We start from the raw sequence: 17,194 nt of genomic DNA, 5'->3' as shown, positions 1-17,194 counted from the left end.
ACAATTCAAGACTCGTTTGTTTTACCTGTTTGAGATTCTTTGACAAGTAAAAACACGCCGCTTCTTTGGCAGCCGCCGCCATCCTTCTTTCCCCTCGCATGTTTGAAATGCATCTTCTGCGTTGACCTTTGACCTCCATGACCGTGTCACTTCCTCTCTCTCCGGTGGGGTAACGCTAGACGGACCGCAAAGGTTAGGAGCCTGAGCTGTCAGCACGGGTTTCAGCGGCCAGTTAGGGATTTGGGTGGGACGCGCCCAGACCGCATGACACCGTGTGTGGGGGGGTCACAACACATCTGATGGATGGCTTTTGTCACAATGGGCTCCATAGTCTTTGCTCAACGGCTCCCCGTCACGGAAGCAAAAACAACATCTATACTTTCTTTATTCTCTTGGACCGCAAAATGTCCCATATTATTAGATTAGACACCTCAAAATGTGGACAAAAATAGATTTTAGATTAAAAAATACAGTTTTACATACAGAAAACTATGTAAAATAAATAAATAAAAATAAGTAAAAAAATGCATGCATGGTTTTTTCAGGTTTCCTCCCCCATTCCAAAAGCATTCTGGTCCGTTCATCCTGGGAATGACACTTCCTCATTGTCATAACAAGAATACGAGATGCATTCAGGAGCACTCCGTACATCACAAAAATGCGTGTGGATATTCTTATCACTCACTTTGTGAGTGATACATACATATATACGTATATTCATTCATTCATTTTCTACCGCTTATCCTCACAAGGCGGTGCTGGAGCCTATCCCGCCCTGGACTGGTGGCCAGCCAATCACAGGACACATATAGACAAACAACCATTCACACTCACATTCATACCTATGGACAATTTGGAGTAGCATATTTTTGGAATGCACGGAGAGAACATGCAAACTCCACACAGAGATGAAATTGAACTCGGGTGTCCTAGCTGTGTGGCATGCACGCCAACCACTTGACCACCGTGCAGCCCATCCCTAATATATTCCATATATTTTTCTTTTTGGTGTTACCTGTAACTTGTATCAACCGCCTGTGTTTGGATGTTTTTATTCATTCCCATCCTTTGTGTGCAGTCAGTGAAGACGGATGTGCAGGTAAAAGGCAAACAGGGCTCACAAGTCCGCCATGGATCATAGTTTTGAAGATGCACCTGAGGTTTTAAAGATGGATAAACTCCCACCCTGAACAAATTGTGACTGAAAGTTCTTCACACAGCAGCCTGTTGACTCAGGTTCTTAAATCAAAGTGCAGAGTAGAATGAAGAGATTAGCAAATAAGAATAGATCTCCGAGTCTACCTGCGGCCTTCTTTTCTTCGGCATCCACCTGGATGAACCTTTCCATGCTGGGGAACGCCAAGTGCGACTTTCTAAAATGCAGCTGTTTTTATCTTTTGATCCACAACTGAAGAAGCCATCAGCGGAGCATTGTGGGTAACGGGAGATTCCCATTCCTCTGAAGCATGATGCTGCTCTCTGTGTGGCCTTTTCCTGCAGCTGCAACCATTCCAGGACATGAACTTTAAAATCTGCCTGTACATTGTTGGGACCGTTATTCTTGTCCCTGAAGGGAGCGCCGTAGCATAGGGGGGATCCGGAAAATCATCTAATCCCATTTCCTGACGTCTGAAGATGTAGGAATCTAATTCTACGTATTGCTTTTACATTTGTGTTATATGTGACACAGGATATTATTAACATTACATAACATATTATATATGTTGCATATTATGGTTTGACTTTATTATGTAATATTATAACTTTTCACAAATTGACTTTTTTGTGGATAACTAAGGAAATAAAAAGATATTCAGATTTGAGAGGTTGAAATCCAAGAATATTTACATTTTTATATAAAAAAAACAAGTAGTAGTCACAGATTAATTAAGATTAATTAATTGGATAGTCAATTAATCATTGATTCACCATTTAAATGTTCAATATTAAATATTGTATTTAGAAATGGCACAAAATTTTTAATTTTTAATAATTTTTTAATAATTTTTAAGAATTTTTAAGAATTTTTAAGAATTGTTAAGAATTTTTAAGAATTGTTAAGAATTTTTAAGAATTTTTTATTAAGTTTTAATAAGTTTTTAATCATTTTAATAAGTTTTTAAGAATTTTTATTAATGTTTTAATAATTTTTAAGATTTTTTTAAGATTTTTATTATTTAAAAAAAATTATAATTGTTAATAATTTTTAATAGTTTTTATTTTAAATCTATCGAAATAAAAATATTAAATCCGAAAACACTACTGGTAGCAACCAAAAAAAACATCAATAATTTTGGCTTAAGTGGCATTTAATCCTTGAAGCGGAAGGGATTTACTAATCTAATCCATGACTAACCCTAACCCTAATCCTAACCCAAGCCTAGCCCGGGAGCATCAGTGAATATTCCACATAATCCACATGTAATTGATGGTTCGCTCCTCCCCCTTCCAAACCCTCCTGCTAGATTGCCGTTGATGTCTTTTTCCCATTTTGGATCAACATTTGCAGTAAGAGTGACGGAGCTCCAAAATGCTCCTGTTGTTATTAAAATGCATAAGTACTACATGATAATGTACATGATCAATGAATAGATGGAGTCACTTTGCAGAATTAATACAAATAAGTGTCTCACAGCTACTGTGGTGCGTTCAAGGACCACCAAACACAGTGAAATCTCAATGCTTGACGAATAGGAGGTTAGGACGGAGGTTGTTCATCTCTTCAGTAATTTCCCAAGTAGATTTATTTACTGTGCTGAGTAATCGCGTGTCAATGAAGTACCCAGGAGGTTTGAATGTGTCACAGCTCGTGTAGTCTGTCACTTGTTTTTTCCACGACGATGACAAGTCACTCTGCTACACACCTTCAGGCGACAACTTGTCAACGTGTCATATGTGAAACGTCATCACGGATATCATTTATCATCGCCGCTGCGCTCACTGTCATCCTGCTGTGTTTTGTGTCCTTCAGGATCCTGATTCCATCCGCAAGGAAACGCTCAAGGTTGGCATCGGGCATCTCAGGTAAGATGCGTTGCTTTTGTTTTTCTTTACTGTGCGCTGGTTTCGTGAACAAATGTTTCTATTTGTTGGCTTTGACAAATGTTTTTGTTCGGATCTGTGATGGCTGGTAGAACGCTAGCCACGTAATCATGGAGCCAAATATTCCAATTGAATTCGGTTTCTTTGCTCAAAGAATGGAAACTTGGTATTCCGAAATAAAAGTGCCAATCCGAATGAATATCTAAATCGGAAAAGTTATCAGGATGTGTTCTTGTTTGTGGTGTTTTTCTTCTTCTGTTGCTTATTGGCGGTTGGCAAGAAGCTTTCGTGAAAATTCCATTCGGAAAGAGAAAAACTCTTCATTTAAACGTGGCTATTAGTGAGTGAGTGATCGTTCCGAATGACCTTTCCGAAAACAATGGTATACATGGAAAGGAATATTCCAATCTCTGGTCTACATGTGGCGCTATAATCCAACAGAATCGTCAACAGGGCATGCCCAGTAAAACGTAAACATCAACATCACGTGATACCGACTTCCCCGATTTTTTCTTCCATTTGTCGGAATAACTCCGTATTGCCAGCTTTTCCTTCGTCCAGTCTTGAAATTTAATTTGGATCCAAACCAAACTTTGCTTAGCAGTCCAGTGCCGATTGCTAGCCTCCATTTTTTTGGATTCTAGTGTTCCTATGCTATGGGATGGTAGGTTGGTGTCCACCTCTGCCGTTATGAATTTCAGATTTTCTTCTAGTTATCTCAACATTATTTTATTTTACCCTACCAAACGCTGTGCCTCTCAGGGTGACTCAGCACTTTTGATGCATGAATGCGAGTCGAGCAGCAGCAGAAGCGACTCTTGTTCACAATGTCGGCCTGTTAGGATGAGCGGCGTGCAGCTGGCCCACAGATCATGTGCTGCTTCGGTGTATGGTATCGATTTGAATGCGATTAAATCAAAATATAAATTATTTGTACGTATGTGGTTTGATTAGCTCCAGGGGCCAAACCACATTATGATAAGTCTTCACGCCTTGGAATTTCCGTTCATGCTTAGATGTCTGGATACCGTCAAACATAATGAGCAACTTGTATTAACTTTAAAATAAGGAGTCGGTGCTTAACCAGTCATGAATAAGCTGGTACTCAGTGGAACATTTAGTTCCTAGTACAGCTTAAGTATTACGGTAATAGTAATGGTTTTATTTCATTTGACCATGCATCAGATTACAATTGAATGCATCATATAATCAGTTCCCAGTTCCACATGTCCAAAAAGGAGTAGGAAGAAGCAAAGCTTATTTAATCCTACCCCTCCATCTGGTACTTTTACAATCACTAACTGTTACATTTGTTCACTTCCTGCTTTCCTAATATAGTTTAAGTTTCTTGTGGGAAAAACTGAAACTTGTAATGGAGGATCGCTGGACCATACCAAGAGGACTTCAGAAGCAGAAGAGTGTTGGGTCTTAGCAAATGATCCTAAATGATGACTTGAAAGCCTCCTAATTTGCTTTGAGAGAGACTGACAATGTGTGTGATTTGTTCACTTCCTGCTTTCATAATATAATTTAAGTTTTTATTTTTATTTATTTATTTGTATTTAATTATTTTTTAATTATTTTAATTTTTTTACTTTATTTTATAATTTTTTTATTTTTTGTTATTATTATATATATATTTTTTATTTTGTCACATACCAAAGTAAGAGGTGATATGATCATAGAATGACTGTAACTGTCAATATAGTGATATATATATGCTGGTAACTTCTATTGTATTTTATATCAACAATGGAACCTGTTGTCTCTTTATTAGCTAATTAGCGCATCGTTTGAGTTCGCCCCTCGGTGTCCTTCAAGATCATCTTCTTGCACCGACTAGAGGAAACATCTGCTTTGCTGCCGTTCTAACTGCTCCTGACACACACATACACACATACACATAAACACACACACACATAAACACACAGATGCTGCCTGTCTTCCTCCCATCCTCATCCTGTCTCAACCACCAAGCAGTTCTTGGTCTCTTCTGCACATAACTTGTGCAACATCGCCATAAATGTCATTCCTCTCATTTAAACTGAATATATAACCGAATATATGGCGTCACTCGAAGCGCTTAGCTTCACTTTAATCAGACGTCTGCGGGACCCGGGGAGTGGATGGTGTCCAAGAATGTTTGTTGTCGCAACATCCGATCAGTAAAAGTTTCTGTAGGGACTTTTCAGAAAGTACAATAATAACCTCTGTCACCAAAAGGGGCGCATGCAAGGTTTGTTCTTCCCAGATTCGGTGCTGGGAAGATCGATGACTTCCTCCGTGTTTTCCGTCAGGGGACCGAGAGACAGAATCTCACTGGTATTAATAGTCGTACTCTGGTAAGCCAGTCAACTGCTTATGAAGCGTTCAAGAGCTCTATTTTGATTTGCATTTCTTTCATATTCTGTTTGTTTTTACTGTACAACCACTTGAAAGTAAGACTTTGATGATTTCCCCTTCAGACTACTGATGGGAACATCAATTTCTAGTCCACTTCTTTTATGAGTCACTCACTGAAGGGAATCGGGTACTCGGTTGACTCGAGTCACTCGTCACAGCAAGTATGTGCAGAAACAATTTGCACCTGTGAGTTAGCATGAGTGAAACCCGACTCTTCGCCGAGCGCTTGTGAGTTCATGACAATCTGGTCTTGACCGGGTATTGGTCAGTCAGTCAATGTGGAGTCTTCATCGAGCACTTGTGAGGTCATGAAACTCTGGTCTTGGCTGGGTATCGGTCAATCAGTCTTGAGTCTTCATTGAGTACTTGTGAGTTCATGAAACTCTGGTCTTGACCGGGTATCGGTCAGTCATCGAGTCTTCATCGAGCACTTGTGAGGTCATGAAACTCTGGTCTTGGTTGGGTATCGGTCAGTCAGTCAATGTGGAGTCTTCATCGAGCACTTGTGAGTTCATGAAACTCTGGTCTTGACCAGGTATCAGTCAATCAGTCATCGAGTCTTCATCGAGCACTTGTGAGTTCATGAAACTCTGGTCTTGACCAGGTATCAGTCAGTCAGTCATCGAGTCTTCATCGAGCACTTGTGAGTTCATGAAACTCTGGTCTTGGTCGGGTATCGGTCAGTCAGTCAATCTGGAGTCTTCATCGAGCACTTGTGAGTTCATGAAACTCTGGTCTTGACCGAGTATCGGTCAGTCTCGAGTCTTCGTCGAGCACTTGTGAGTTCATGACACTCTGGTCTTGACCGGGTATCGGTCAGTCTCGAGTCTTCATCGAGCACTTGTGAGTTCATGAAACTCTGGTCTTGACCGGGTATAGGTCAATCATCGAGTCTTCATTGAGCACTTGTGAGGTCATGAAACTCTGGTCTTGGTTGGGTATCGGTCAGTCAGTCAATGTGGAGTCTTCATCAAGCACTTGTGAGTTCATGAAACTCTGGTCTTGACCGGGTATCGGTCAGTCATCAAGTCTTCATCGAGCACTTGTGAGTTTATGAAACTCTGGTCTTGACCGGGTATAGGTCAATCATCGAGTCTTCATTGAGCACTTGTGAGGTCATGAAACTCTGGTCTTGGCCGGGTATCGGTCAGTCAGTCATCGAGTCTTCATTGAGCACTTGTGAGGTCATGAAACTCTGGTCTTCACCGGGCATTGGTCAGTCATCGAGTCTCCATCGAGCACTTGTGAGTTCATGACACTCCGGTCTTGGCCGGGTAACGGTCAGTTAGTCTCAAGTCTTCATCGAGCACCCATGACTCGGTGAATCTTGCAGGTTGAATGAGTGAATTGTTGTGAATTCATCTAGCGGTAGCATTGGTGCGTTAGTGAACGACTTGTGTGTTTTGAACGGCCATCTCAGATCCTCTCGCTGTGTTCAATTCGAAGCTTGGTGGCATAAAGTACTGGCATTGACTGTCAGGATCCTTGATTGCCTCAGCGCCAGAAAAGCCATTCACCTCACCACGTTGGTCTCACAGGGACTCGTACATAAAGTCAGCGTCGATGTGCTCATTGTTTAGCAGAGGAAACATCATGCCTCACTGCAGTATGTCGGAAAAGAAACAGATGTTGTAGCAGGAGAAAGTTTTGATCCCAAAAACAATAGCGTGGCTAAATGGAGAAGTGATCCTTATCCAGTGAATCCATGTTTGAATCCATGTTTTCTATTCCTTAAGGTCCCCAGGAGTTATTTTAGCATCATCAGCTGATTTGATAGCCTTGACGCCCTAAATAGGCTCCATGACGATAGAGCCTGGGAAAAATAGCTGGGAAAAGACTGTGTTCTCATTGGTACTAGTGCAAAGCATTGTGGGATATGAGTGTTCTTAGGAGGGGGACATGACCCAGCCGAACCCGTTTGGCTTCACTTCATTCAGAGATGAGAGATTGAGACGTGGATGGACTGACAGAGGCGGTGCTTGTGTGTCTTTTTTTTTTTTATTCTACAATTTTTTTAAATCTCTTAACGTCTGCAAGAGCGACGGCGACGGCGGCGGCGGCGGCCCACATTCCAACATACCAGCCTGATGGTTGCCGGCCCATTAGTGGCGGAGCCCACCCAGGGCTGCCCACCCTTTCATGCCCACCTTCAGCCTTCCTGTCCAGCCCTGGCTGTGGATCAGAGGCAGGCCGCATATCAGGGGACGCGGCTAATGATGGCCGCCGCCATAGCATCCCTTTCAAGCCCATACCCGAGAGTACAATTTGGATAATGCTATTTCCTGGAGATAAGATGCCTACAAGACTTGGTTTTCCTCATCAGGGGTTTGGGTGGTGAGGAGGTTGTTAGCTGTGGCAACCTACGTGATGAAGCCGGTGCTTCGTTACATCATCATCATCATCTGATTAGATGCTGCTTAGCGCCGCTGGTGGCTAATATGTCTTCTCGGCGCGAGTCATCGTTTTTATCGTTTCAGCGTCAATTACTGGAATGTAATAATGTCAACAAAACATATGGCGGTTCCCCCTCATTGAACCCCATTGGTCTCCCCCAATCCCTAAGCGGGTTAATCAAACCACTTTTACCTGATTATTTAACGCACCCAAGATTGTCTAAATTGTTTCCATCTTAGACGCAGTGAAGTACTCCGGCGTTGGACTACCAAGCTTGACTTCACGGGCTTGGACTTGATTTCTCGATTGCCGCCCCAACTAAATAAATTCTCGTTTCAAGATGCATTGATTGAATTATGACAAAAAATGACAACCTATTAATCGAGTCTTTGAGTTCATTGAAAGCTAATTATAAATAAAATGCATTATCCGTACATACATACATTTTCTATGCCGCTTATCCTCACGATGGTCGCAGGTATGCTGGAGCCTATCCCAGCTGTCTTTGGGCAAGAGGCGGGGTACACCCTGGACTGGTTGCTAGCCAATTACAATTTGGCCTTATTGGGGTTATTATTATTATTATTCATTCATTAATTTTCTACCGCTTTTCCTCATGAGGGTCATGGGGGTGCTGAGGTCTATCCCAGCTGTCTTTGGACAAGAAGCGGGGTACACCCTGGACTGGTTGCCAGCCAATTACAATTTGGCCTTATTGGGGTTATTATTATTATTATTCATTCATTAATTTTCTACTGCTTTTTCTCATGAGGGTCGCAGGTATGCTGGAGCCTATCCCAGCTGTCTTTGGGCAAGAGGCGGGGTACACCCTGGACTGGTTGCCAGCCAATCACAGTTTGGCCTTATTGGGGTTATTATTATTATTATTCATTCATTCATTCATTTTCTACTGCTTTTCCTCACAAGGGTCGCAGGGGTGCTGGAGCCTATCCCAGCTGTCTTTGGGCAAGAGGCGAGGTACACCCTGGACTGGTTGCCAGCCAATTATAGTTTGGCCTTATTGGGGTTATTATTATTATTATTCATTCATCTATTCATTCATTTTCTACCGCTTTTCCTCACACGCGGGGGTGCTGGAGTCTATCCCAGCTGTCTTTGGGCAAGAAGCGGGGTACACCCTGGACTGGTTGCCAGCCAATTACAGTTTGGCCTTATTGGGGTTATTATTATTATTATTCATTCATTTATTTTCATTATTATTATTATTATTATTAAATGACCATATATCATAGTAATGTGTGCCTTCCTTGCACGGTTGTTCTTGGAAAGACTCCAATGTATGTCCTATACGTTATAGAACAAGAACAGCCAGAGGCCTATGATTCCTGTACATTCTGTGAAAACCACATCATAGAGATACGCTACAGTGATTAAAACTGCCGCTTAAGGCATTAAGTACATACTTCAGATATCATGACCGAGAGATGGCCGAGGGTGGGATTGAACTCGGGTCTAACTCGGCTATGCTAACCACTCGACCATCGTGCAGCCCTGTCAAAAAACATTGTCAAAATGTAAATTCTTAAAATTGTATTCTGAAGTGTAGGTATGTCTTTTTTCCTGAAGCTTTGAGATTTCTTCGGCGGTCCTTGAATGCATCATAGTAAGAAATCAGAGACGTCAACCTAGCAGGAGGATTTGGATGGAGGCGGGCCACATGTACTGAACTATACTGTAAAAACAACTTCTACCACAAAGTTCCCGTCCTGGTATGTGGTTTTCTCTGCCGGGGAACAAGGCAGGGACCCGACAGAACGCACATACGCATCCACGTGCCCCTCTGATCCCAATCATTCATAAATTTAGCCTCAGAGATTTGTATCGGCACCATCCACCCGGCAATAAGTGTTATCTGTGGCCCCCGCCTCCATCCTTAGCTATTAGGAAGGAATGACAACGTACATGTACATAAGCGCCCTGCGTCTGTGGACACAACGTTAGCATGAAGTCGTCTCAGAAACTGTGATCTTAAACACCCCATCTTTACCGTCCCACTGCTAGAAAACAGGCAGGAAACTTCCCGTCGGTCATTTAACCCAGATTCTCCCTGCAGGCCGGCTACGCCGTGTCCAGGCTGTAACTTAGCAGAATGTAAATAGAGCACTTTCACATTACTTCACCGCTTATTTTTAGTCGCTGAACAAGAGCAGGGCAGGGTGTGCCGTTTCAAGCCCCGACTTTACGTCTTATCAGCTATATACACAGAAAAAAATAAGAAAAACAAAACAATGAGCCCTGTAGGAAGTGACGTGTTGATTTATGATTTGACTGTTAACCGCAAACTCGTCAGGGGCAACGTTTTTAAACATTGAAAGTCGCCGTCATTACTTTCTCTTTCGGTCTGCTCCAATGGCATCATTTAGGCATATATTTTAAATAATTTGTAATATAATAACATAAATAATAATAATTTCTTTGTATTTTTTATTTATTTTCTTTTTTTTTTTTACAAAAAAAATCTCTGACAAATTTCATATAATAGGGTCTGCTCCAGTGGCGTCATTTAAGCCTATATTTAAAAAAATTGTAATATAGTAATATAAATAATAATAATTTCTTTGTATTTTTTATTTATTTTCTTTTTTTTTTACAAAAAAAAATTCTGATAAATTTCATATAATAGGTTCTGCTCCAGTGGCATCATTTAGGCCTATATTTTAAATAATTTGTAATATAAATAATAATAATTTCTTTGTATTTTTTATTGATTTTCTTTTTTTTTTACAAAAAAAAATCTCTGACAAATTTCATATAATAGGGTCTGCTCCAGTGGCGTCATTTAGGCCTATATTTTAAATAATTTGTAATATAATAACATAAATAATAATAATTTCTTTGTATTTTTTATTGATTTTCTTTTTTTTTTACAAAAAAAAACCTCTGACAAATTTCATATAATAGGGTCTGCTCCAGTGGCATCATTTAGGCCTATATTTTAAATAATTTGTAATATAATAATATAAATAATAATAATTTCTTTGTATTTTTTATTGATTTCCTTTTTTCTTTACAAAAAAATTCTGATAAATTTCATATAATAGGGTCTGCTCCAGTGGCATCATTTAGGCCTATATTTTAAATAATTTGTAATATAATAATATAAATAATAATAATTTCTTTGTATTTTTTTACTGATATATGGGGGTTTTTTCTACCTAAATATGCTTTTTTGTTTCTGTGCGACTTATAGTCCAAAAAATACGTTAAATATTATGTATGTTTTCAACTTTGTTGTCTTTTATGTATTTTTCTGAAATTAATTAGTAATCAAATTCAATATTTCACCAATTTCTGCAAATCAGGCAGTGGAAATGTAGTTTGTTTGTCCATGTGAGGTTGCCGTACGACTGCTGTAGCAGATCGGGTTACACCAGGAAATAGAACTCTTCATTCCATGCAAAAAAAAAAACTTGCATCTTCCATAATCAAAATATTCCGTATTGTTGAGGACTGCTATCATTTTAAACAGGATCACTCGGCGTAATCTCTATGTTGTGACGCTCTATAGTCATTTTATCTTTTTTTTTTGCTCATGCACAAGTGGGTGGAAGCTGTGTGTGTGTGTGTCAGTGCACATGATGACTCAGTTGAATTTCCACTGAGGTAAGCTGTCACTCTCTAATGAACAGTAAACTCACAGCAGCACTGAATCCCACATTCATCCTGTATGCCCAAGTTTAGCTTGCTGATATTCGCTCATCAGAGCATCAATGAAGCCCAACAGAAGCCGCCTTCCCTTCTTTTCTCGGACACAATTACATCCACGTTAGCGCTTAGTCGCCGTATAAACAGGCCTTCTGTAGTGAGAAGCTCCAATGAAGTGGATGGAGTCCAGCAAGGACACCCTCTTACACTTCCCCCTCTTCCCTTTCTACAAATTCTCCCTCCTGTGTGACTGCAGGGCCTTTCTTCCTTCCTTCCTTCCTTCCTTCGTTCTGACACAGAGGCCTGGCCGAGTCGCAGGGGAGTCAGGATGGCCGGATGCGCCTCAATCAGACAGACTGACTGACAGACATTAGGATGCCGCTACTGTGGACTTTGGACGGGGCTTTCTTCCCGTGCGGAGCCCCGAAGAACATGACATCATTTTGTTTTGATAGGACAACAGGAAGTGGACAGGGAGCATGGAGAAGTATGCAGACATGGGGGGGGAAACCTGTGAAGTGGCCAGAGATGGCTGTACTAGCAGAGGCACACGTTGACCGTTGGACACCTTGGAAAATGTTATTTTCAGCAGCGCTTGCCTTTCCCTCTCATCCTACTCCGGAATTAGATATATTCCAAGATTTGCATCCTCAAAGCATCACACTGGTCATGATGACAAAATAAACACGTGTCCTGCTTCTGGACACTGCAGTATTATACAGTATAGTATATACAGTACTACATACTATACATATACAGTGGTGCAAAAAAGTCTTGAACTTCATGTGGATGTTTTTTCGTTTTTTTTTTTCTGTTTTTTAGTGTTTTTTTTAAACTGCACCAAATATGCTCTACTCTATTGTGGAGTTGCATCATCACCTCTTTGTGCTGCTGACGTAAAACTATGTAAAGGCATGAATGAATTAATGTTTTATTTGGGTTTTTTTTTTTACACAGAGATAGCGTAAAGCAGTGGTCTCAAACATGCGGCCCGCGGGCCAAATGTGGCCCACAGGACACTACTTTGAGGCCCCCCGCCTTGATATGAAAGTTTAATGTTTGATATGGATGCTGTATGGTATCATGTACCCAGAAAAAATTATTAAGTTTGATTAATGTTCATGTTCAAGGTTAAATAACTGTTAATAGTTATCCTCCCTATCCGTGTGGAAGTGGTAAGTTTTTGGCGATTTAAGTTTAAAGGAAATAACTTGAAGGCTACCGTTTAGGTCGCTAGCGCTCTTGTTTGCGAGTTAGCATGTGTCTCAAGATGCTGCAGTTGCGCAATATGTTGTAAATAAAAAAAAGTATGAATGTGAATATAGTCGTGTTTTGTCATGTCTACAGGGCTCTAATAATGCTTTGTTCATTTTAATATGAAAAAAAATTATTTGTCTAGCCACCAACTATATGTGGTTTCTTAAGTTTTTATTATTTGCTATTTTATTATTATTATTATATTTATTTATTTATTACTGATTGATTGATTTTCTTTATTCTTTATTTGTTTATTTATTTTTCATCTTATTTTGTGTAGAAAAATAAAAATTTGAGAACAGTGGAATTTTTTTACATTTTTTTTTTTTAATAAATGCATTTTTTTTTTTTTTGGAAAACCTGACCCCTGGCGTAAAGGAATCGGGCATAAGCATCGAACCCTCGCCCCCCCCCCCCCCCCCATTTCTTTTCTTCGAAAAGAATACAGTAAGCGCCAGCTGCAATACAGTAGAGCACTTCAGAGAGGTTAACATCACTGCACTCCATCCAGCGCCTCCGCTCGTCAATTCGGAGCCTTGTCCCGTCACCGCGGGCCTCCGGCGGGAACAGCTGGCCGCAGGAAGACAAGCGCTCTTCCACAGGCCAGCCTCTGATCAGCTGCAGCCAGCTGTCCGACAGCAGCCCCGCTATTCACGGCGGCGCTACCGGCCAGTCAGGCCGTCTTTCCCTGGCGTCGCTGTCGCCTCCGATGTCCCCTTTTTTAAGTCTTTCACCCCCCCATGACAGAAGCGGCAGTCCCACAGCGGCAGAGCTCATCCGTCTCTCAGGACTCTTTCATTCTCGTCACCGTTACTGAAATGGAGATTTGAATTCCCGAATTTCGCTCTGCCGTTTCCATCTCGCTTTTGTCTCTGCAGCCTTTTCTCTTCCCGTGTTTCCCGCTGGGACTTTCGATGAACTTTTATCCTCGTCTTGAGGTGGACTTTTGTCTTAGTTTTACCCCGGCAGCAATTCTTTATCCAGCCTCGCCGTTCCCTCAAGCGCCTTCTGTCTGGCCGTCTTGCGGCAGCCATTTTTCTTTTCCTCCTTTGTTTTCGTTGTGGTGTCTCACTTTCGCCGCTCCGTTCTTTGACACCACGGCGTTCTAATGTGCCCCCATTGGGTAGGGGTTTTTTTCACAGGTGTCTGTAAGGTGGGGATTTACATTTCGTCAGGACGGGCAGCCCGTGGAGAGAGAAGCCTGCTGGCAGATCAAAGCCTCGGCCTGTAAAACGATCTGAAAGAGTCGGACATTAGCATCCATCAGGGTACCTTGAAAGCCCCCCGGTCGGCCCGAGAGGGAAGCCGAGGGCCCCCCGAAGTCAAAGCCTGGTCTGCGGAGGGGTGATGGAGCAAAGAGGTGGGGGGCTGATAAATTATATCGGTAAATTATATCCGCCCGTTAAACCACACCCATGTCCGGTTTATGCCCCGCCCACTCCGATTACATAGGAATCCAGATCATTTAGATGCTCATTTAGTTTTCCGATCATCACTGAATAATTAATACACCCATAAAAAAGACACACAGCTCCTGAAACCTCCCTTTCTCTCTTCGATTGCCGTTGTTCACTCGCGATACAATCCATTTTAAAGTGAAAAATGTATAAGGAATGATAATGTAACATGATCCATGAAAAGATGGAATGGGATTTCGCAGTATAGCCTTTAGCTGCCACTTCCGTTAGCCTCAGTTTCGGGCTATGGAATTCAAGAAATAACTCATGGCAAAACCGGAAGGTGGTGTTGAAGAGGAAAGCGTTAATCTGGCTGGATTATTTCTCGTGGAAACATTTTTTTAGCGTCCATTTCAGTTGGAGTCGGACCTTCGGGAAGGAATTAATGACGCTAAGTTTTTTGTTGACCTCTTGTGGCCATATTGACTGACTTTTGCATCTCACTATGGTATGTTCAAGGACTTCCAAACAAAGCGTGAAAGTCATTAAGACATAAATTAAAAAAAAAAAAAATTGGGAAATTAAATTAAGAAAGCAGGAAGTGAACAAATGTAACAGTTACTGATTATGTGATGCATTCAATTGTAATCTGATGCATGTTCAAATGAAATAAAACCATTACCAAATTGTGATGTTTTTAACTGTGGTATATGTGTATATGTTGTATATTTTACCTGTATTATGACATACAGTATTTATAAATTATTACCAATTGAACAAAAAAAAATTGAACAAAAACTATTAACAGTTATTTAACCTTTAACATGAACATTAATCAAACGTAATAATTTTTTTCTGGGTACATGATACCATACAGCATCCATATGAAACTTTCATATCAAGGCGGGGGCCTCAAACTAGTGTCCTGCGGGCCACATTTGGCCCGCGGGCCGCGTGTTTGAGACCCCTGATTGACGCTATCTCTGTGTCAAAACCCAAATAAAACATGAATTCATTCATGTCTTTACATAGTTTGGCGTGAGCAGCACAAAGAGGTGATGATGCAACTCCACAATAGAGTAGAGCATATTTGGTGCAGTTTGAAAAAAAAACTAAAAAAAAAAAATAAAAAAAATATATATAAAAAACTTCCACATGAAGTCCATGCTCCGCAGCAACCAGGAAGTGGAAAAAAAATCTCGCCATATTTGTAAAACAATTTTTTCAGGAAACATTTTTGACCAAAAATCCACAATATCGATTGCATTATCTTTACCCAATTGCCTCGCTACTTGCCTTGTTGACTTTGTTTTACTGACAATTATGTAAATAAATACAATTCCATAATATAAAACCACGGCCACACCTATAGTACACAATCTACAGCATCTTAACTACCTGACGCTCAGGTAACAGGTCCCACCTGCCGTTGAAATGTTTCGAATATTTCCATTTATGTTGCAACGCTGCAAGCCACGATGATGCCGACTCCGATTCAAGTGGTGCTCAAACTTAAGTTGACATCTCCGAGAGTGTAATATCTAATATCTACCGTGCCACCGACAAAATGAACAATGCCTGTTGCTACGACACACATATTACTAATGAATGTAATGAACTTCCTGCCCTCTATCAGCCAAACAGACACGCACGCACACGCCAGTTGTGTGCAAATTGCCGACATGTGCGAAGGCTCCTGCACGAGGGGGCTGCGTGCCGCTGTCTCAGCGTTAGTAATGGATGTCCCGTTTGTTGCACAAACTCAGACAGATAGCTGCGTGTCCACCCCAACATGAGTTCCTCCTCTGTTTAGGGAAAAGGATGTGATCTCACTCGTTAAAAATCCAACCTATGTCACTCGCCACTCATGACTTAATCCAGGCTTTTCCTTTGTGCTGCACAAAGTCCTCCTCTTGCCTTCTGTGCTCTATCTATCTATCTATCTATCTATCTATCTGAAATTTAACTGTACAGTTAAGAAATGTTTATTTACAGTTGTTATATCAGTTTTTATTGTTCTTTCTTTACTAGTCAGGAGCTGAGATTTCCCTGAAACTTACCGATGTTCTACTACTGATGACTAAAGAACAAAAAAAGGCAGAAAGAAACGTTTGGTTTGTACCATTTTTATGTAGCCCTTGAACACAATATTCTATGTGCCTTGAAAAATCGTGCAAAACGGGGTTGTCTTTTGAAAAATGTCGGGGATTGAATGAGTTGCAGGGGGTGCTGGAGCCTATCCCAGCTGTCTTCGGGCGAGAGGTGGGGTACAATCCCAGGGCACATATAGTCAAACAACCATTCACACTCACATTCATACCTGTGGAAAATTTGGAGTCAATTAACCTAGCATGTTTTTGGAATGTGGGAGGAAAATTAGTCTAATTAAAAATTTGTTTTATTTTTATTTTTATTTTTATTTTTATTTTTATTTTTATTTTTATTTTTATTTTTATTTTTATTTTTATTTTTATTTTTATTTTTATTTTTATTTTTATTTTATTTTTTTATTTTTTTATTTTTTTATTTTTATTTTTTTATTTTTTATTTTTATTTTTATTTTTATTTTTATTTTTATTTTTATTTTTATTTTTATTTTTATTTTTATTTTTATTTTTATTTTTATTTTTATTTTTATTTTTATTTATTTTTATTTTTATTTTATTTTATTTTATTTTATTTTATTTTATTTTATTTTATTTTATTTTATTTTATTTTATTTTTTATTTTTTTTTATTATTTTTTTATTTTTATTTTATTTTATTTTATTTTATTTTATTTTATTTTATTTTATTTTCATTTTCATTTTCATTTTCATTTTCATTTTCTATTTTATTTTATTTTATTTTATTTTATTTTATTTTATTTTATTTTATTTTATTTTATTTTATTTTATTTTATTTTATTTTATTTTATTTTATTTTATTTTTATTTTTATTTTTATTTTTACTCCTAAAATGCCACTCTCCTAGCTGTGAGGACTAAAATATTTCATTTATAAAAAAAAAAGTAATCCAACTTTGTGGAAATTCACT

At 39.6% G+C, this 17,194-nt stretch overlaps 1 protein-coding gene across 1 annotated transcript in view; it reads left to right on the top strand.

Moving 5' to 3' along the window:
• ccnd2a (cyclin D2, a) overlaps positions 1 to 17,194 on the top strand; it is a 145,229-nt gene that overhangs the window by 75,799 nt on the left and 52,236 nt on the right. The window contains exon 3 of the mRNA XM_078791168.1: positions 2,972 to 3,024. The gene's annotated coding sequence lies outside the window, so the exon portion shown is untranslated. The remainder of the gene's footprint in view (positions 1 to 2,971; positions 3,025 to 17,194) is intronic.

The sequence above is a fragment of the Doryrhamphus excisus genome, linkage group LG6 (assembly GCF_037039965.1).
Source record: "Doryrhamphus excisus strain RoL-2023G ecotype Guam linkage group LG6, RoL_Dexc_Guam_v1.1, whole genome shotgun sequence".
NCBI classification, from domain to species: Eukaryota; Metazoa; Chordata; class Actinopteri; order Syngnathiformes; family Syngnathidae; genus Doryrhamphus; species Doryrhamphus excisus.
Note: the sequence above shows the minus strand (reverse complement) of the source record. Positions and strands in the feature narration are given on the sequence as shown.